Source organism: Corapipo altera, unplaced genomic scaffold (genome assembly GCF_003945725.1).
Source record: "Corapipo altera isolate COAL_440 unplaced genomic scaffold, ASM394572v1 65, whole genome shotgun sequence".
Lineage (NCBI taxonomy): Eukaryota > Metazoa > Chordata > Aves > Passeriformes > Pipridae > Corapipo > Corapipo altera.
The window spans coordinates 4,281,517-4,303,694 of record NW_020884891.1 but is presented as its reverse complement, the minus strand read 5'-3'; the positions used below and the strand labels follow the sequence as shown (position 1 = coordinate 4,303,694).

The 22,178-nt window shown below is 40.4% G+C and overlaps 2 long non-coding RNA genes across 3 annotated transcripts in view; both read left to right on the top strand.

The window, feature by feature from the left end:
* LOC113948128 overlaps nucleotides 1–8,783 on the top strand; it is a 28,614-nt gene extending 19,831 nt beyond the window's left edge. The window contains exon 3 of one of the 2 annotated variants that reach the window (XR_003528005.1): nucleotides 5,344–8,783. This is a non-coding gene — a long non-coding RNA (uncharacterized LOC113948128). Of the gene's footprint in view, nucleotides 1–5,340 lie in introns of both variants that reach the window. The other variant, XR_003528004.1, reaches the window with a different exon arrangement.
* A 7,900-nt stretch (nucleotides 8,784–16,683) lies between these two features.
* LOC113948127 lies at nucleotides 16,684–21,967 on the top strand. The gene is made up of 3 exons (XR_003528003.1): nucleotides 16,684–17,863; nucleotides 18,723–18,834; nucleotides 21,394–21,967. It is a non-coding gene; the product is annotated as an uncharacterized LOC113948127 (long non-coding RNA).
* Nucleotides 21,968–22,178: the final 211 nt, after the last annotated feature.

Sequence of the window (22,178 nt, the reverse complement as noted above, 5' to 3'; positions counted from 1 at the left end):
CTGCACAGCAAGAACGTTGGAGAGCAGAGAATAAATCTGAGAGCTGTGAGGCTGAGGGGGTGTAAGGGTGTGTGTGTGAGTAAAGTCAGGCTCTGCACGGCATGAAAAGCCTCACTGTTCTGTGTCTGGAGGGTCTGAAGTGCTCTTACACAGGAGGACTTCACTGAAGTTGCTGTACTGACACCAGTGGAATACAAGTGTGCGAGCGAGGAGAACAAGGCCCATAAAACAGCAGACAAGTCAAGCTAATTTAAGATGGATGCCTGCCTTGTACCCAGTGTGCCTCCCCTTTGTCATCCTCCTGCCCGTGGCTTCAGCTCTGCACTGGGATTCAGTCCTATCTGTATGAAGGCGCTGCTGGCTATTTAACAGACATAGAATTACTTGTAGCCAAAGGAAACCATAAACAGCAGAATCACTTCAAACCTTGCCACAGCTTGGAGGTGTTTATTACCTTTATCTACACCCTCACCCCCCCTTTTCTTTCACAAGACTAAAGAAGTAAATAAAAGTAGTCTTCTCTTGCTATGCTAGTCAGGTTTTATCTCTGTTAGAGACGTTGTGCTCACTGCAAGCTGCAGGTGGGCTGAGACACCAGTGCTTTGGGGAAATCATCCTCCTGCCAGCACCAGAGCCCTGCTCAAACATAAAATCCTGGAATGGTTCGGATTGGAAGGGAGATCACCTAGTTCCAACCCCCCTGCCAAGGGCAGGGGCACTTTCCACTAAGCTAGGTTGCTCAAAGCCTTCTCCAGCCTGTCCTTGAACACTTCCAGGGGTGGGGCATCCACAGCTTCTCTGGGAAACCAGTGCCAAAGCCTCACAGGGAAGAATATCTGCCTAATATATAATCTAAACCTCCTCTCTTTCAGTGTAAGGAGGGTCACCCCTTGTATGACCTCCCAAAGGGGATCATTACCTCTCATCCTGTCACTTGAGGTCCTTGTAAAAAGTCCATCTCCAGTTGTCCTGTAGCCCCTTAAGGTACTGGGAGGGGCTCTATGGTCTCCCTAAAGGATCAGCCATGGTACCCAGCACTGCTGCTACAGGCTAGAGCAGCAAGAGGAGCTGCTGGGGAGAGCTCAGGAGAGGTTCCTGGCAGAGCAGCTCCTGGCTCCTGGCACAGTGGGGTCAGCAGGGGTGCCCATCCAGCCCTGGTGCAGGGACAGGCGGGTGAGCTGAGGGCACGGGCAGCCACTGGCACAGATGGGGCTGGTTCAGCTGCTGGAGCTGCAGCTTCTGCTTTCTAAGCATGTGGGCTGTACACAGCAACAAAATGCCACTTACCATATTTCAGGGAAATTCGTTTCCATCAGGAAATGGAAATCTGTTAAAACTCTCTGTGTGCAAATAGTTGATTTTGGGTGGAATATTCCCCTGAGAAATCTGAGAAGGCATTTCATTGACTTGGAACACGTCGGGTTTGGTCTATATTTAGTTCCAGGCTCACCTGGGCTGTCGGCATTTTCTGTGAGTAGCTCTCCATTTCCAGGGGCATGGTGTTGGCCTTGCTGAGGCTGACTCATTGCCAGGGTTTGGGCATGATGGGAGGGGAGCACAGGATGCAGAAGCTGAGGGGAAGAATGGGCCCATGACTCCTGCAAAGGCAAACAATACCTCAGCTGCAGATAGGCATTAATGTCAAAGCAAGATCTTATTAAAGGCAAGGCTTCTAATTTAAATTTCCCTGAGTATTTTTGCTCACTTGCTTTGCTTCCTCTCCTTCCCACAGAATGACCCACAGTAATGACAAAATATCAGAACTTGGGGGAACTGGAGTTGTTATTATTTGGATGGGGTTGATTTTAAAAGCTTTACTGTTCATGTCTTTCTTATCCTAAGGTTTTCAAACAGAAATACACACATACCTTAACAACAAAAGACTATAATGACTGCATTGTCACTAGATAAAACTGTACTAAAAATAAATAAATGCTGCAGTTTAGCATGATTCAGTAGGCAGGGTCCTTATTATTCTTCCACCATTGAAAGGAAGATTCAATTTTAGCATAATACGCCTCATCTCTGTAGCATCCCTTATTTGACTGGGGCTTCTTTTAGAGTTTCTATCTGCTCATGAATGCAGAGGGTTAAGAATAACCACGGGTGCGAGTGTTGTGGTCACTGATGCATGTTTTTAAGTAGCAGGACGCAGTGAAGAATCTTGGTTTAAGTGTAATAAAAGTGAGGTCCCGATTTGTTAATGAGGAGCATTGTCTGCTGCAGACACTAATTTCACTACAGGGTGCAGTCTTCAAACTTTTCATTCTAATTAGAATGCATTTCCATATTCTTTATCAATTTCTTCCCTTATTGAAATCTTCTCAAATGACCTTTTTTTCTTCACTTATGACTCATCCAAAGATTTTTATTTTTCCCAAAACAATCATTCAGATGCAACTGCATTTTTCCAGTAAACACGTTAAAAAATAAATGACCTTGCCAGCTCATGCCTACACAGTGGGAGAAGGGCATTAGCAGTGCAGAGGCAGCTACTAATAATACATGGGAAAATTAAGTATGGGAGAAGACCATCTTCTTCTAATTCCTTGAGCATTTAATTTCCAAATGCCCTGCAGTAGAATGTGTCTCGAGTAGGAGCTTAATGGGTGCCAATGGAGTTCCAGCAGTGGGAAAACAAGTCCCAACAGAAAAAGGGGCATTTTATGCACATAAGAAAATAGGTTATCTGCTAAGGAGACTTTTTTTTTTTTCCTTCAGTCCTCCACAGCTGTGTCCAGTTCCAATGTCTATAATAAAGTAAATTATTAACTCAAGTTGACGAATTGGTTGGTGTTGGTAATAGGCTTTCAAAATGATTAGTGATATATACTCATTACCCAAATTAAAAAGCCATATTAAAAATAAGGAGAGGAAATGTAGCAGCATTATCAAAGCAATAATTTCTATTTAGTGCGTATCTTTCCTGAACTTTGGCAAATGTTGAATTATGCAAGACAAACACTAATCTGAAACCGTTCTAATTAATGATGGTATTTCTTTGCTATCAAATTAAAACCAACACATTCACAGTGCATCTGACTTAAATGTTATCACAAGTTCTTCACACTTTGAGGAAAATTGTTGATATGTTTGAAAATATTATACCTATACCCAAGCTACCAGGCTTGAGCCATGTTCTTCCCTTGCAGAATAATTGTTACTGGGAAAGACCTATATAATTGAAAGTTCACCCAAACATTTGTTTTGTTATTCAATCATCTCAAGGATAATAATAATAACAACAAGAATAATAATAATCAAAACAGATCCCAGAGATGAGTATCTTGACTTCAATTAATCACAGTGCTTTGTAATCCAGGGTTTGCTATGGTTTTCACCAACTAACAGAATCAAACAGTTGCTTTCACTTTAAAGTTACTTTATAGATGAAAACACATTTATAAAACTTCTCTCAGAATAAAACAATAATCAGGCAGCTAATTAAGCACATTGTAAATGCTGAGCTTCTGAGTTAAAGACCTGTCCAGGCTGCAACATCATTTTTACTTTATTATTATATGCAGAAAGCTAATAAAAATATAATTTTGAAAAAAAAAATCACATTAGCGATTTGCCAGAGTGAATGTAGATGTCAAAAATGCTAATGCAGAGAAGCTGTCAGGAGTTTAAATAGATTTTTCACTGACTTGCCGTTCTTAATTATAGCTCAGCACCCTGTACAGGTTAAAAATGCCGGGTTCCTTCGAAACAAACTATGAGCTCCCTACCATCTCGTCAAATTCTCCTTCTCTTCCTTTCAAATGGATCAATCAGATGCCAACACATAACATTTTTCATTTACATCTTTTCTTAAGCTTCCTTATCCACTGCAATTATATTTTTACCCAAACCTATCCTGAAGGGGATAGAAGAGATTTCATGGAAGAAGCATAATTGGAAATTGAGCTTGCTCTTTCGTGGGCTTCTTTTATGAGAAAGGATAACGTTTTGTGTGGTAGAAATTCAGCACTTAAATTAGGGGGTATGCTGGCTACTTAGTTAAATAATCTAGAATAATCAGGTCAGGAGGGAATAGCACATAGATTTCACTTAATGTTTGTATTAATTTTTCAGATAATGTAATTCCACGCACTAACCAAGCATTCAAGAGTGCATCAAAAAAGTGCTACGAACTGGAGGATTGACAAGTTGCTAATCCAATCCTCTGACAGTCACAGGGTGCCATGTAAAAGAGATCCTTTGTTCTTTAAGAGCTGATTGAGTTCCATTAGTATCCATATTCAGAGCCAGGGGCACAATATTAATGCTAATACCGTTGTTACGGAGATGGAAATCCGTTAAGAATGAACAATAATCAGCTCACAATATCACTGGACATATTCATGCAGCTTGTAGTGGGGTGAGATCTGATAGCTCTAAACCTTTCTAAAGAGAAAACGAAAATCCAATTAACATCTTCTGTGTAAACCTCCTCAGCTACTTTCACTGGAGATGACCTTGGGCAGCTGTGTTGCAATTTTGCCAAACCTCAATTATGTCTTTAATTCAGCGGTGTTGTTGGGTTTTGCCCAAACAGAAGGCCTGGCTCTGCAGCCTGCCCCTCATGCTGGGTAGGAGTTGCTCACACAAGTCACCTCAGCAGCCTTTGGCATGTTCAGCCCTGAGCTGCGACACAAGCAGACAGCAAACAGACTTTGGGCTTTACAAGTCCCTGGGGAATGTTCAGGCCAACTGGCAAGAAAACTCCTTTTCTCTCACACTCCCACCTCCTGTAAAAAACCCCAGTTCTTAGGTCATAGAATGGTTTGGCTTGGAAGGGACCTTAAAGATGATCTGGTTCCAGCCCTGAGCTGTGGGCAGGGATGCCACTTGATGTGGTTGTTCTGGGTAGGACAGGTGGTGAGACCTGGCAAACGGTTAATCACACTGTGCTGAGGAAGGATGTGGTGAGGGGAAGAGATGCTCCATGTGCCCCCATTCAGGACTCCTCTCCAGCCCAAGGTTCAGTGGCAGATCAGACCTTGTAGCGCAGTTCCCTGGACTCAGGGTAGTCCAGCCTATATTCAAAGGAAAATACCCTCCTTTAGAACAAAGTTTCCTTGCAATCAGTTTGAGTTGAACCTAGAAAAACTCTAATTATCGGCAAAATTTAGCCTGATGGGGGAAAAAATGGAGTGTTTTATTTTGGAGCAGGACATGAATTTACCTGCAATAATTGCCCAAGGTAGGGAGAGAAAGCAACTGCCATGATAGAACTCTCAAAAAATTATTTTCAATGTATTTTACTGTACTGTCCACTCAATGTTTTTCATTAACCCAGTAAGAAAACACAAGTTTTCATAGCCTGTGCTCCCTTTCTCTTTTGTTTCTGGCAAGAAGCCTGCAATTAAACTAGAAAATACTTCATGACAATGAACCCTCATCCTGGTGGCCACGTGGCTCAAGGCTTCTATGGGCAACATCCTCCATTGCAAGGTCTGGTCCTAATAACCATGAGCAGGACTCTGAAAGGAGAGAGAATCTTGATGGAAAGAAGCACATTCGTTCCCGGGGCAGCTTCTGGACATAAAGCTTTTCCCTCCTGTAACTGTACAATCCACAGGAAAAGAGGTAAAAGCCTTGTTACTGACTGTGCTAATGCCACTGAGATGTTCAACATGAATGTAAGTTGTCTTCAAACTGAATCTTTGTTGCAGCTGCTGTCAACACCACAAGTGAAGATCCCAGAATATAAAGCATTTTGAACTCACTCTTTTCATTTCCTTTTCATTATACAAGGACGATACTGCCTTATCTCAAAGACACACTTGCATATTTGCACTCTATAATGGAGAAACAGCACTACATACAGGTCCCTAAAAGTAAACACCAAACTCTGTAAATCTTGCATATAATTAGGAAATTTCTTCTGGATTTATTATTTTTTCCCCAAAGCTGTTACTGCTTGATTTGGCTGTCATCTGTGTCACTTCTATGGAAAGATTTTCTGTGTTAGAAAGGGAAAATCAGAGCAGCAAGCTAATAACTTGTTACAACAGGGAGATTTAAGGAAGAAAGTAATGAAGCCGAGCTGCTGACAGCACTGTGGTGGCTGTACCTCCTCTTTAAGTGGAATCAGCCTTTGTTTCAGAGAGTCCCTTTTAGTAAGAACCCACACAAACCTTGGACTGGATGGACACACAAACATCCTTCAGACTGCAAAGAAAACAGCTTCCCCCATAAATATCCCCAGCCCAAGACCAACAAAACAAATTTGGTCTCAACTTTATAACTTTGATTTAATTTCCTACTATATTAATTTTGGACATTCAATCTCACTGATTTGTTGTGACCTTGATTCGATTGCTTAATTGGCTTAGCAAAGCCTGGATGCATTAGCTCTGTAATGTGCTTTCTTATTCTTTCTTGTAAGATCTATAAAAATAAGCAGAACTTATTTTACATTAAATGGCAGTCAAGCTTAGAAATCCCAGGCCAAAGATAATCTCAGGTATATGGAGGGCACTCTCTAGTCTAGTTCGATCTTGCCTTGTTCAGATCTGGCAATGTTTGAATGTTGACATGTGCCCTTCAGTACAACTTTCTAGTTTGAGATCACTGTCCAGTAACAGCTTGGATGAGGCATGAGTGCTCATTTTTTTCTCAGATGACTGCTATGGGGGTTGTTTCTGCTGGTAGAAGCAGAATATGGAGCAGCTGGTGGCAATACCTTCTGCAGAGACAGTAAAACTTTCTCATATGCTTCACTATCATCATTATACCTGACTGAACCCAACCTCTGCTGCTGATTTTAAGTTTGCCGATGCAATGCAATGGCATTTCTGAATTTGCTTCATTTGCATTTAAACAATCAAGAGTTTTAATTAAAATGCATAAATGAATCATGCACTAGAAGCCCTATCTCCCATGTTATTTATTTTTTATATTAAACCTTCAGTTTGATGGATAAGCACTGCCATTGGTCATTTCTGCTAAAATGATCCCATCAGCAGTGAAATATTTGACAAATCTGATGTTAAATTTTTCATCCCTAGCTTTCAGCACTTGTGGTCCATTGAGATAAATAGTACGTCTCACACTTTTCATCTATTCTTTGAAGCTCTCTGGGACCAGCACTTCGTTAAAGAGGGAGAGGTATAGGTCAAAGGATTGTTTGAGATCCAAACAGTGTTCTCCTTATGGCTTTTTATATGGCCTAGCACATCCACAGTGGTGAGAGTGTCTTTAACTTCTTCAGTGTCTTACATTTGTGACAACTATTGCTTCTTTCTCTATAGTGACAGAATTTTGGGTTTTGGTACTGACCTGTTGATGAAACAGAAAGCAATGTGGACTTTCTCCTAAGTAAAACACATTTTCTTAATGCTTTTTAAAAATTATTATTATTTTTACCCTGTGACAGCGGTATCTGCAGTCATCACAGAAGCTCCTGCTACTTCCAGAATGCACTACTTTGCAGCATGGTACTGAAATTTAACTCCAAGGAAAGTAATTTGTCCCAAGAACTGCATCCTATAGAGAATAAGGCAAAAAACACACTCTGCTGGTAGCTTCTCTCAGAGGATTACTGTAAAACTAAGCTAATAACAATGCAACATTCCTTCAAAAACTGAAATCTTGCTCACATGCTAAGAAGCTATAAGAGTAACAGCATCATCTGGTGGCTTCTGCCACAAAGAATGGATTAATTGATTTTTTTTTTTTTTTTTTGGTTCTACTTTCATTTAAATTCCTCATCTCTCAGGTGAGGCCAGGTCCTGAAGGAATGTGTGAGAGGAAAAACAGACGGAAAAGGATAAAAATGAGAGGAGGTAATAATGAAATCCTCAGCTATACTGAAACATTAAACTGCATCTGAGTATCTCAGATCTTTTTAAAAGGATTTTTTAAAGAACATTGAAAAACACCATGCTCATTGAAGTCAAGCTTCATTTACAGCAATGCCAGATGGGTTGGGATTTTCGAAGCGTGCATTAAGAACAGGAACAATGCTGCTAAAGGCCTTGAACCTTAGATAAGGATTGGTGTAAACCCCCACAAAATCTTAAGACAATTCCTTTTCATCATTTCTTTTGTAAGTGCCATATCAAATCCTTCAAACTCCTCCTGCATCTTCCTTTCGGAATTCTTATTAATGATCCTCTTAACACTTGGAGAGGTGGTATGTAAAAATGAGATGAACATACATTAGTTTTCAAAAGAGTTTCTGCTGTGAACAAGTGCTATTGTGATTATGACTGTAAAACAAGCTAATCCACCAAAGCTTACATCTATGGTTAGTGTAGTACTGTAGGCTGAATCAGCCTGCCTGAGGTATTAAACCTCCCCGACCTTAATGGGCTGAAGTATTCCCAGAAATGTCCAAGGTCCCTTGTAAGAAGTTTACCACAACCCAGATGAAGCATAAGGGCCATACTAGCCCACAGAACCCAAAGTCTCCAGGATTAGTTGTTGCAAAAGCTTATTAACAAGGCAATAAAATGAAAATTATTCCTTCTGGCTTTATTGGTGCACAATGTCTGTTTTACATTCGTACAGTTTCTGTCCTATCCTTGGCAGTTGTCTTCTTTGTTGTATTCTTACAAAGAGAGAAATATCAAAACATTAATTTAAGCTGTCACAATGCAAAGGGCTGACAGTCATATAAAGAATTATCATTGTGGCAGAGAATGAAGACAAGTTAGCGAAGGAAAATTAAAGTGACTAGCTAAACAGAACCAAACTTCTTGAAAAATCTAGGATATTGCCATGACAATTCGAATCACTCCAACTTTTTCTTTTTGTGTTTTCAGCACTTTCCTACACAGTCTATTATCAATCTGATGGGGAAAAGAAAGAAAAAGAAATCGCTTCACACATAGTCTAGTTTCAGTGAAATATGTATTTCAAAAGAGAAGATTCATCCTGTACCAGTTTATGCAATAAGATAAATTGCAACTAACATCAATCTTTGTAATTTTCCATAATTGTAGAAGTCAGACTGACCAAGATTATAGCCTGTCTAATCTTTTTTGCTAATGCATACCATATAGAAATGTTTCTTTGTCCTCTCCAGGTCTTTTTTGCAAAATAAAAATTATTCCTTTCTAGCAAACAATAAGATTCCTGCAGGTGGTGGCTTGGGGTCTCAAATTGCTTCGCATATTCTTAAGAATAATTTTAAATACTTTACAAATAAGAAAAGGAAGAGACTGGTTAAAAGAAGAAAATAACCACTTTACTCTTGTGTTATGATTTTTAGCTATAGCTCTTGGGACACTTTACTCTGGCTCTGAAGAAAGTGAGAGCATGAGAGAGAATCTCAAGGTGCACATCAATGCCCAGCAAGCCAGAGCACTGCAGCCTGAATAAGTTGTTTTCTCCAGCAAAGAAAATCAACAGGATCTGTGTCATAGGACAGGTTTTCAATGCTTAGTCTTGTGCTCTGGCCTCTCATCATATGCTACGCAGCTAAGAGGTGGAGGCTAAGAATTAATTGCAAAGAGTTGGTGAAACTCCACATCCCATGTTCCACACAAATGTCCGCTGCCTTCTAGCTGTGGTATCTGCAGTGCAAATTAAGTCAGTCAGCATTGCTGTGGCTAACAGATCAGATTACTAATGAAGCATGAGTCCATAAGGTTGTTTTATAGAGTCAAAATTCATAATTAATTCCCATACACATAAGCAATCATTGAGTTCACTCAGCTAGCACATCAAAACCCAATGAAAACACCAAAGGCTGAGCAAATCAGTCTTCCCAAGGTAGATGAATGAGAGGCTTACATGACTAATGCCAGCAGGACAGAGGCACAAAACTCCCTGTGGATGTAAGGACATAAGATCCTTTCCACTTGTTCATCATCCTTACCTGTCTTTAAGTACTGTAATCCTGGAATTAGAAAAGCAGAGTGTTTAGAAACACCGCAGTAGGTTGTGTGTATATTCAGCAGCAGTAGGCACTCAATCCAATCAAACCCAATGCCTGCCAGCATTACCTGGTAGAGCAGGTTGGCCAAGGCCTGATGTGTCCTTGCAGGGTTGGACCCTCTGCACGGTGAAGTCACACCTAAAACATCAGTCCAGATCATGACACAGAAAAAAAATAGCAGGGAAGGACTGCAATCACTATTACTCTCCAAATAAATCAGATGTACATTATGAGTTGGGAAAGCAGACAAGAAAACACTTAGAAATGTAATAAATGTGAATTGCTGCAGTCACACCAAATGCAGCTTCATTCCCCTAATTGTATCAATTATTTTTTATGATTGTGATCTCAAAGATGTTAAGTTTTGTAAGAAGACTTATTTGCAAATCACTTTGATTACTACCTGTGCATAGTGTGAATGTGTTTAAAAGCTTCTGCATATTCTCTTTGGCCCTCTGATCCCCCTTTGCAGCATCCTGAATCAGCTGGCAGAACATTAGGCACTTTAGACACTTCTACTTGAAGCATTCAGACAATCCTGGAATTATTGGGGTTACTCAAATGGAGAGTCTTTGTCTAAGCTGTCCTTTCATTGATCCCAGGGCTCTTATGACAGACTTTGCTTTTCATATTTCTGTGTCTCTCTTTCATTTTTTAATCAGATATGTTTTACTGTGAGGAAGAATTTGACCATTTGCTATTGTGTTCTAAGAAATAAGCCTACTAGACCAAGCATTCAAGGTAATTTCATTTCTGCAATAGGAGGTATAATTGAAGAATCATATTTTCAATGTAAGACACTATCTAAAACTAGTCCCTGGTATGAACCCTAGTCAACTATATACAATCCTCTTTAATATGGCCTTTGATAGCATTCATTTAGCACTCCAGTGCAAAGCCTCCAAAAGGGCATTGAATGAAATTAGTTTCCAAAAGGACTGGAACAGTAACAAAAGTCTCTTCCTCTGAATTAATGGCAATCTTAAAATCTCAACTGCTTTGAAACAGCACATTAATCCACAATGAAAATGTTTGCATAGCATTAAAAAAATACAAACAGGATTAACAAAGAACTTTCCAAGGACAAGATATATTCACTTTGATTTTAAGAGTGAAAGGAAAGTTAAGTGCCTTAACTTTTTTTTTTTTTTAAAAAGAGAGAATTAGAGAGAGATGTTCCAACTAGATGAGAGAAAAAACTAACCCTGCCCTCCTATTCCCCAAACACCAACTTGAATATTGCTAAGTTTATTTAGTAACCACCTATCACCATCACAAATGTAAATCTAACTGCTCATTGATGCAGCATGCCTGGCAATGGGTCTGTAACACACTTGTCACAAACACTCTTTCCAGGCCGTGCTGTAAGGCAGCCTGAGCCTGTAAGAGCCCCTTGTACCCCAGAACTCCTCCATGCTCATACCGGGATCAATAACAGCAACTTCACTGGTGCAAGGAGTAAGATCTGTGAGCAGATCTTTTCGGATGTTTTTGGTCATGCAGCTCTACAGACTGTAAAGGGAAACACCCAGATCATCACCTGAATAATTATTCACTGAAGGAAGGGGAGGTACTTCCAGAGCAGGAAGTCATCCCCTTTCAGACTCTATTTTATGGTGGCAGAAAGTGACTCCTCTTTTTGTTGACTGCAGAAGAAGATTAAGCAACAAGCTTAGACTAGACAATAAAGCTTCAGAAGGCTAAAATTAGATTGGGGGAATCCTACCCAAAATATTTTTGAGTTTGGTCTACAGCTAACATATGTACAGCTAGCCCATTCCCCTGATGAAGTGTGTGAAACCATTCCCCCAGCAAAAGTTTGCCTTTTATAATATACACAGTCTGGATCCAGAAGGCAATGAGCAAAAAGCTTCTGTAGGACAGAGAACAAAAGGCTGCCAAAAGAGAAGCCAATTGCCTTGATTGCACCTTCATGAGGACACTGGTTCCACCTAGAGACTATGTTTCTCCTTGAGATTTTTCGGCAGCTTCTCATTTGTCCTTCGTGTTCCCTTTTGGGCTGAGCAGAGCTGTAGCACCAGATCTCCTCTCACCATCACTGTTTAAGAGTGGTTTCAGTGCTGTGCAGCACGAGTAAAGGACAAAGGCAGCCTGGAGTGGAGGTGAGGCTCTGAAAGATGAAACAGCGTCATCTACAAATTATCTACCTGAGAGGTATGGGCTTAGGAAGGCTCATCCTCCTACAGCAGAAACAAATTCTTACCCTGGTCCAGTCTCTGACTTCATTTCTCCATCAAGTCAGGGCTGGCCTGGTGACCACTCTGCTGAATGTGCTGAATGCAAGATGAAGCCTTCCTGCCCTCTCTGTCCTCTTCCTCACTTTTAAACCTGCACATCTGCACACACATCTCAGCACCTGTGCTGGGGCACCTTGTTTCTAAAAGTGAATTTAAAATGAGATGAACAGGGATTGTTTAGGGAGCAAAGAGCAAACCTCTTTTAAGCCTTAAAACTGTTCTTAGTAGAGTTTCTGATTGCTCCAGGGTATATATGTGCTCACATGTATGTTAGAAGTGCAGCAAAAATGATTAAACACACGAGGGAAGAGGCTTGCATCTAAAAAGTGATTAAAAAGACTAGCATTGTTTAGTTTACAAAACACAAGAGTAAAAGATGATATAACAGAAGCAGGGAGAAGGGGCTATTTATTTTGTTTTCTCTGAAGCACAAATATGCATGGAAAGGTGAAGGAAAAATGATGAAAACATTTGTGCAGTGTATAATCAACCCTGCAACTCATTGCTGCAGGATATTAGGCAAATTTTTCAAAAACATTTCTAAATGTGTTTGATGCTATGAATAATAAGCCTCAGTTCCTGAGGTGAAGGAAAAGCAAAAACAAACCATCTCCCCAAACTGGAAGGACAGTTAGTCCCTGTCCTTGTGCGTAGATTGGTTAGAGATGGAATTTTTGTCTCCAGAGGGATGGCATTATTTATTTATCAAGTGCATGATATGGGAGTGCTCGTTTCCTTCAAGCAGGAGGTTCTGTAGAAGGCAATTAAAAGGGTCAGCAAGTGCAGCTGTATGAAGTCATTGCCGAAAGATTTGCCCCAGAATGCATAAACTTAGTAATGGTGAAGTGGCTTGGGTTCAGTTACTTTGTTCTCAGCTGGTTATTTTCCTCAAAGAACTTCAACTACACTAGGTAACAGACAAGGCTGTGAATGAAAATGGAATAAAATATATTTATGTCCTTGCAAAGTTCTTCACTAATCCTGCTTGTTTCTACACGCTTGCACTTGCCAAGTAAACACTTGCGCTGCAGATACAGCCTATTTTGGGTATAAAAGGGAAACTGTTGTACCTCCAATATTACTCCAAGCTAGCAGTGAGTGGAGTCTGGATTTTAATGGTCCCCTCCATACCAACCAGTGCTGAGAGCAGCCTGAGAGGGAGTGGATCTGGGTGCTGAAGTGACATGGCAGCCCAGTGCCGCGCTGCTGGGGCTGCCGTCGGCTGCGCTCCCACATCCCGTGCGGCTGCAGTTGGTGCTGTCAGATCGGGAACGAGCTGGGGAGCAGGGGAGGTGCTGCTGCGAGCAGAATTAGTACCTGCTTAAAATGTATATGGAGAACAAACTGTCTTTTTAAAAGAATTTTAAATGCTACTTCTAGCTTATGAATAGTTTCCTTGCAACTGTCAGGCCATCTGCTTGGAGAGGGGTCTGTGCAGTCATGAAAAGGATCTTAAAATATACTCTCCTCATAAACATCTTTTGTTTGGAAAATCCACATGCATCACATAATGCAGTAAATGGCAGCACAGGCTGAAGTGAAACATTTTTAAATGCCGAGGATGCAACCTTGGATACAGCTCCCCCCGCCCCCCGCCTCCCCTCTATTAATAAGCACGCTTTAAATGCACCCTCAGACACATTCTCTTACAGCCTCAGATTGGCAGCACCCACCTGCTGGGAAACATGCTAAGATAACTTCCTTGGGTACATCCAAAATACCAAACTGGGTTGTGGGCAGAAAAGAAACAGGCTCCTGCAAAGCAGCTCTCTTGGAGATTACATCATTCTCACAGCCAATTTTCTGCCTACACTGCACCATTTTCTATGGGGTGTGTGTGTGTGAAAAAAAAATAGCATACGTTCGTGTGTACACAACCAAAAAGGCCAAATTAAGGATGTGCAAGCACATCTAATTCTAGCATTTCCTAACTTTTGGGAGCTTAGGTTTTCAGAACTGCTTGGTATGTGAATATATACAATATATACATATGCACATAAACATTTATTTGGTTTGCATGCTTAGAATATGAAATCGTGTGTATGAGAAGAGTGTTATGCTTTCCTTACATTTTTTTCTGTTTATTTTCATCATTCTTTGGTCATTTTTTGTTTACCCACTTTTTGTTATTCTAATGTAAGTTCAAATATACAAAATGCTAATTTTCTTTTACATAAAAATGTAATAAAACTTTCTGGCTTTCTTTATAAACAAATTTTAGCAGGAGTGTTGATGGGATGCTGTATACCAAGTAAAGAAGAAATACTGTTTAATTATCTTCCATATAAAATCCAATAAAACGTTCTGGCTTTTCTTATTTTTCTGTACTGGGGATTAACATCAGTGTCTTTGTGATGAGAAATCTGCATTCATGGCTCCTCTATTTAGATTTAAATAGGAATTATAGTTCTTGGCAGAAAGGGATCTGTCAAATATCACAGCATTTGTGGCAGGTGGTCACTGCATTGCTTAGTACAGACACTGCCTGCTTAACCATAGCCTGAAGTAAACATCAAAAGTCAATTATTCTCTTTGTAAATATTTTATTTATATTTTGGAGGCTAACAAACATCTTTTCAGTGCTTGGCTGAGACCTTCCTCCACGGATCATAATCCTACCGAACCTGCATTTGGGTGGTTAAGAATGTGTTTAGCAATCCAGGGATACCAGCTTAGTTACCACTGTATATTGGGTTTCATAACCCAATTCTCTGCTTCAAAACCTTTAATGACTTGGCTGGGTTGAAGTGGACAGAGCTAAAACTTGTCATGGTTGTTACCACTGCAGCTGCCAATTAGTACGACAACCATGTATTATTTTGCCTTTCCTCAGTTAAACTGTATTTTGAATATAAATAATGAAAAAGAAAAAAAACCAAACAGGGTCCATTTCCTTGGATTTAACACTTTGGGGGTGGGAAAGCAGGAAGTCTGGTTTAATAGTAAGATAAGTGTGTGCATAGCGGCCCTGCAGTGGTAACTTGAATGCACATTGAGTAGCAAATGTGGAACAAGAGCTGAACTCTGAGGGTCAAATGCCTTGAAGAAATGTCTTATTGCAGGGTGAACCTACTAAAATAAAATGACAGTATCTGGTAAGTTATGCATACATGGCAGAATCTCTCCCCAAACCACTATGGTGTGGAAAACGTCGAAAGATGCTGCAACACATTTTAGATCCTTATTTGAACTCTGTCTGAACTCTTTGGGCCATTAACTAATCAGATCATCTCATTTAAACAATGTTATAAAAATAATCAAGTACTTCTGCCTACATAAATACACTTTGAATATATTTACCTTAAAGAACCGGGATTTCTTGGGTGTTTACTCCTGACGTTTGGGAAACAGAAGGAGCACAAAATGTTAAGGAGGAGCAGAATTCTCTGAGATGGGGCTCTAGGTAATTTTCCCTGTAAGCCTGTTTGGTGGCAAGTTAATTGACTCCCACATTACTGAAACTGCAGTGTACTAAAGCACTGGGTGCTCGTTTTGCTGCACTATTTGACTGGCAAAGGCCATCTGTTCTATCCCATCCATCCACATGCACAGCGTCTATTGTTGTCAACAGGATTCACGTACACGTGGATCAAGGCAAGCATGTGCCTCAAACTGTTTTGATCCCTAGAACATGGATTTTTCATTTTCTTTGTTTCTTTGTGCTCACCCAGTAATAATACTTGTCATCTGAGAATTCATATTGATCTTGTCATTGCCTTAAAATTGGATGACAATTACTATCTCTGTCAAAATTCGATCTGATGAAATGGCTCCAATTAGGAAGGAAAAAGAAGGAATCCATCACAGCAGGGAGCATTGCATTTGGCTTTAGAGTAGAAAAGCTTCTATTAAACGGGAACTGTTGGAAGAAGCAAATGGGAACAAACTTGACAGATATTAGGGCACCAGTCTCAAAATCCATAGAAATTAGGTATACATATGAAATGAATAGCCATTTAATATTTGCAGTCCGTATCTCTCTGCAAATCTGAGTTGAAGCTCCTCTGACAATAAATGCCATTAACTGTTGTTTTCATTTTCTGATTTGGTCAGACACACAGTGACAGTTGACGCCAGGCTTCCTACATTTTCCAGTCCAGTTCTGATCACCAGTGTAATTATAATACATTATCAAGAGTAGATTTGCTGAAGTTTGTGAAATGATAACAGCATAAATTACATCTTGTTTCCAGATACTGATCTTACCTTGAAACTAAATGGGAAGAGGTAGTGAAAGAATTGAAAACAAAAGAGCAAGTGCACTTCCATTGCTACTGATATTGACACTAAAACAAACAACTTATCCCGGCCAATTACAAATAAAATTGTGCTAATTACAGATTTTTTGGTTTATAAATTAGCCCTGAAAAATTAGTGCGTGCATTTGTGTGTGTGTAGGGGTAGGGGAACCTTTTTCCAAACCAAAGATGTTTGTTTCATATCAAGTTAATGTCTTGTTCAACTAAAAAAACCTGACAGTGTTCTGTTTCTGAGGTCAGGTTCACCTGTAATTCTGGGCAGGTCTTACCTGGGAGCAGAGTCAAAGGACTGGAAGCCTCCACCCACCCAGCAGAATGATCTCAGCTCAAGGCCATTCTTGCATTGGTTTCTCTGAATTGGCCCAGTAAATGCTGTTTCTTCACAAATAAAATCATGGCAGGAACTGGCTTTTTGATTTGTACAATTATTGAGCTTCTGAACATGAGACTGCACAGTTTACCTCCCAGGAAAATCATGTTTTCTTAACTATATGGCAGAGCTCCTCAAGACACTGAGGGAACCCAACCAAGCACACTATGCTTTTAGCAGGTGGTGACTTTCCAAGCTAAAAATGCAGGATCTGTGTGATGCAGAGATGAGTCACCACACGTCACACAGCAACAGGCTCTTTGGTGAAAGAAGGTAGGTGAGCTGGTGCTCACAGGTCTTCCTCTAGCAAGCTGGGTAGACATGATTTCCTTTTCCCCAAACCTTTCTCCCCCCTCTGTTTTCATTAGCTAGAAACCTACTTACTGACTCTGACCTACATTTGCAGTAGTTCCGGAATGCAACAGAACTGTGTTTCTGGGGAATTTGCTATTTGCTAAAAATTTTAATCCAAGTCATTTTGAAATGTTATATGTTAACTGAGCAAACACAGCAATCAGAAAAGTATACAAACCCCAAGCAATTGTCCTGGATTTGTTTACAACACACTGCTATTAATGAGCGTCTGGGATGAGTATGGGATCTTGTACTATGGATCTCATGATCTGTACAATAATGGCTGATTTTAATTGACTTTTGCTTCATATAGCAAATCCCAATTGGAGAAGTTCCAGGATGCTGCTAGTGAAGAACTGTGGGCGGGTGCATGTTTTGAAGTGATGGTAAACATTGTGACATATACTGTGTGTACCACATATTCTCATATGCACATTTTGACTTTTGTTGCCTTGGCTTTCACACAGCATTTCTAACATAGACATTCCTATTTGCCAGTTTGAGTGGAAATCTGTTAATATGTGAATACTGCTCGCCAGCACGTACCAGCATCGCTGGACTCTCAGTACTTCTCTTCTCCCATGGAACACCCAGCCCTGCGTGCTCAGAGGGGCTCCACAGGACTGCGGCATCTATGTGAGCAGGACTGGCAGAGCTGTGCAAACAAGGAGTGATGAGAGCTGCTGTGAGAAACCATAACTTTGAGAACGTGTAACTCAGCTCAGTGAGTGATCCACTAATTCCCAATGTGAGTCACATCACCAAGAAGGCCTCGCTCTTTTACTGCCATGGATTCTATTTGCCTTTCAAGAGATGCTGGTAGCTAATGCCAAATTTGGTCAAGCTGTTTTAGCACTTGGAGTACTGTGGGTATTAAAATACCTTTAAAGGTCTGGGATTTTGAGCCAGATTACCTGTATGATGTATTTTAATGACTAGCCAACCCTTCTGCTTGAACTGAAATTTGTCCTGAATCCACAGTAGCTCTTTTGGAACCTGGACTCAGCCAAGATTTGCACAGGTTTTTTAATTTGATGCATTAAAAAGTCCCCTGCTACATATCCCATTCTGCCTGGCTGCAATATCATGGCCAATATTAGACTAACAGTTTGGTTTTAGGCTCTTTTCACAAAAACATTTGCATCACACAGACCAAAGCTACAAGGTATTTATAGGCACTGAAGCTATGTCTATCCTCTCCCTAGCAATAAGATGCCCTGAGCACAGGGAGGGTCTCTGCTGCTGCCCACACCACTGCCTGTGTCTCCAGTGACGTGGTCAGAGTGTCTCTGATACTATTGCAGCAGCTCCTCTACTTTAGCCTTAAAATATTTTTTGAAAAAGGAAGGAAAAAAAAAGAGATAAATTTTCCTCAGTGCAGCAGAACCACTTCTCACAGAGTCCACCTGGTTGTTAGACAAGAATTGTGCAAGAGAGATTTGCATGTGTGAGGAAGCCAGCGTGAAGTAGCTGCTCCAATGCACTGTGCTGCACACAATGAAACGAATGCTGGTGAATGGGTATTTCTGTGAGGTAATACTTCCATCACATCCAATTCTAATGTTATCCAGCACACTGCCTTGCCAAGAGCCTTCTTTGTATTGCAGGAAGCCATCTGTGATGGTAACTAAAATGGGAACGGAACAGGATTCACTTTGGAGCGCCCGTCAGAAGTGCTCCCCTCCGGCATGCGCTGCCAGCAGCAGCATGTCTTCCAAGGTGAGGAAGGCACTGTCTGAGCACGTCCCAGAACTACCCAAAATGGGTGTTGTGCTGCTCACCTGCCATTTTCATGGGGGGTACATACCATCTCTATGCCTTGAACCATAATGTGTCCTTGGTGGGGACCATTAATTGCTATGGAGATGGTGGGTGGGACGATGGATCATTTTGAACAGGTTATCCAAAGCCTTGTTTTCAGTCTTTTAAACATATCTCCTGGCAGAAAGTGCTGATTGTTTTCATTGATCTTTGCTGCTTCTGGTTTAATTTTTCTTTCTCTATCTTCAAGTCTCTATCTTTGTCCCTTTCTTTGCCAAACTATTCATTTGCTGCTGGCTACTCACAGGTCTGTGTTTCAGAGAGCTTCCTGTTTTGTCCATCTTGCTGTTCTATTTTCCATATATTTTTTTTCTCTGCAAATTTTGCCTTATTGTGCAGTGGCATGTGACTATCTGCTAATGCCAATATTACTCCTTGAGAATGCTTTTTTCTTGCATCATCAAGGGTTTAAGTGGAAAGCCTTCAGCACAGTGCAAATTTCACTCCTGAGAAAATCCATCTTTTGAGGTAGCTGATTTTAATTAAAGAATACTCTCTCTCCCTCTCTCTCTCTCTCTCTGGATTATACTTTAATTTCAGTCTCTATCACAACAGTAGATACTTCTTAGATAAAATGTATTTTTGTCTCTTTTCATCCATGATTATCTGTAGTTCTTAAACACTTGGGGTCAGCAGCTGGTCCCTAGTTGATGTAGTTCAGGAATAATTCTATTCAAAGGAATTAATTCAGAACAAAATTGGTTTTAAGTTCAAAATCAGGCAAAATGTTCATAATATTGTGCCCTTATTACATATGTGAGTGAAACTCCCAGAAATATCAGTGATAACAATCGTGGTAATAAACAGTAATCTCTGAAATGTATAACCCCTTCCTCCTGAGCATTTTAGACATCAATGCATTAAGCTGCTGTCATATGAAGAAATGTCATTATCATAATTTTACACAAGGGGAAAAAGGGTGACAGGAAGTTAAGAAAGTACCTGAAATTCTTGTAACAAGAACTGAACCTACATCTCCTGATCTCCTGATTCTAATGTCCTAAGCACAGAGGGAATCTCTTCCCAAGGGATATAAAACTGAGGTCTTGAGAGTTAATAGTCATGAAAGAATCAACACTATTCAAAACAAGTACAGTTTGAGTTTCTGCCTCCATCATCCTGCCAAATTATGATTGAAATAATATCAGTATCATAACTTAAATTGTTTATGCACAATTAATTTGCACATTTAAACCATTTCCAGATTTCTCACAGAAATGGCTGAAGCATAATGCTGGGTAGAGAAAGTCTTGCTGCAGATTTAAAACCTTACTGGTGCGAAGGAAGCTGGAGTGAAAACCTGTCACTTTTGAAGCCAAAAGCAAAACTTCCCCTTATGGCAGAACCAGGATCCTGGCCAAGGTCCCTACGGCCATGAGGACTCCCCTCAATCCCCCCAGATAAATGTTTCTTCATGTGAAACAGTAAGATATGGGTGTGCATATACACACGTGTATATATGTGACAGGATGCAGGCAGATGCATATAAACCTACACAGAAATTATGGGATGAGTTCAAGCTGGCAAGACGGGGTTGTTCTATTTTCTGTGTGCTGAGTGACATGAAGCAAGTCGTTAAGTCATTGCACCAGCCATTATGCATTTTTCCCCCTTTCTTTCCTCTGCTTTTTGTTTGTTTGTTTGTTTGTTTTAATGCCCCCCTCAGCCTATACACAACACAGATATGTATCTCTGCTTAGTCATGCACTTCTTATCTGAACAGAATTAAAGAAAAAAATATGTATGTAGGATAAGTGTAGGAATAAAATGTGCTTTGGCAAAGTGCTTTAAACTGCCTTTCTGCCAGTAAGCCATTAATTTGTGCTGCTTTGTGTTCTCGAAGCTCAGAATAATTCCCATCTGCCTTGACTCACTATCTAACACAGAAAGGAAGAGGTCCTTTTCTGAGCATGGATGAAATAGGAAACTTTTTGTATAAATGAAGAATGGAGTTTGGAATTCTAGTGTTTCTACCACTGGGACCTAAAATAACTTGAGGTCCTGCTCTTTTAATTAATTTCATTATGATGAGCCTGCCTCTCCTGTCCGCGTATGTTTTTCCAGCTTTTGTGTTCCTGGCCTGCCTGAAATACATATGTATTCCCCTTCTTTCCTCCTGCTGAAGCTGAAGATGCAATCACATCTTTGAACCATCTGGTTTTTAATTTATTATTTTCCCCCATTGCATTAACGGGCTCTCTCGTTTTTCTGTCAGGCTAACAACTTGGCTCCTGTTTATCTTAGATATGTTAACATGCTGTTCCTCTTCTGGGCACTCACTCAGTCTATTGTATTTTCTGAAATTAAACACCAGGGAGTTTTTAATATTATTTTCTTCATCAGCCCAGGGAATATCCTCTACCTTTACAGCCTCTCTTCCTCCTTTTGTTGTTCCAGCGAACATTTTATGACTCTTGCTAAATTTAGGTTAATATCTTATTTTTCTGTCCTCTCTAGATCATTCCCAAGATGATTTGTTGGAGCCTGCCTAGGCATGTTCCTGTGTGAGGAACTTGGTGAGCAGCCTACTCATGTGAGGCCAGAGAGCATCCAGGATTCCCTGAAGGAGGCAGAGGAATCCCTGCAGAACTCCTCATGCGTCCCCATGGGACAGGACACAAGATTTGGGAAAAACCTTCCATGCCTTTGTTAACTCATGCACAAAATGAGCGGATTGGTGCAGTGGAGCCCCTCACATTGACACAGCCAGCTCTTGTCCCAGCCAGGTGAGGCTGTGCCAGGCAGGGCAGCCTGGCAATCCTGAGACATAACAGGGAGCTGTACATCCCCAAGATGGCTTGGAAGTTCCAGGTAATCACAGTATGGAGCATAACGTGGATTTATATTTGTTACTTTACTTGCCTATGGTACCTCCCAAGAGCCTTCTGAGGCATTCCATTCTTTAATAAGCTGAAAGTGCTCCGAGATTTTTCTAATGAAAATGATATAGGAGCACACAGTGTTATTATTAAAACCTCTCTCTTTTTCTCTAGGAACTGCTAAAATACATTTACAGTTTATATCCTTTTTGGTGAGCATTAAACTTTCTAATTTAAAATAATAAAGCCTGGTTTGCTCGCTTTCTTTCCCTTCTATTTCAAAAATATAAAAAACTGACAGTTTTCTAACTATTCTTATTTTGCTGAGTGATTTTTGGATTTCAATAAAAGTAACACTGTGGTTACAACACTTTGTGAGATAAGCAAAGAGATTTTTTTTACAGCACAATTATGGAAATTTCA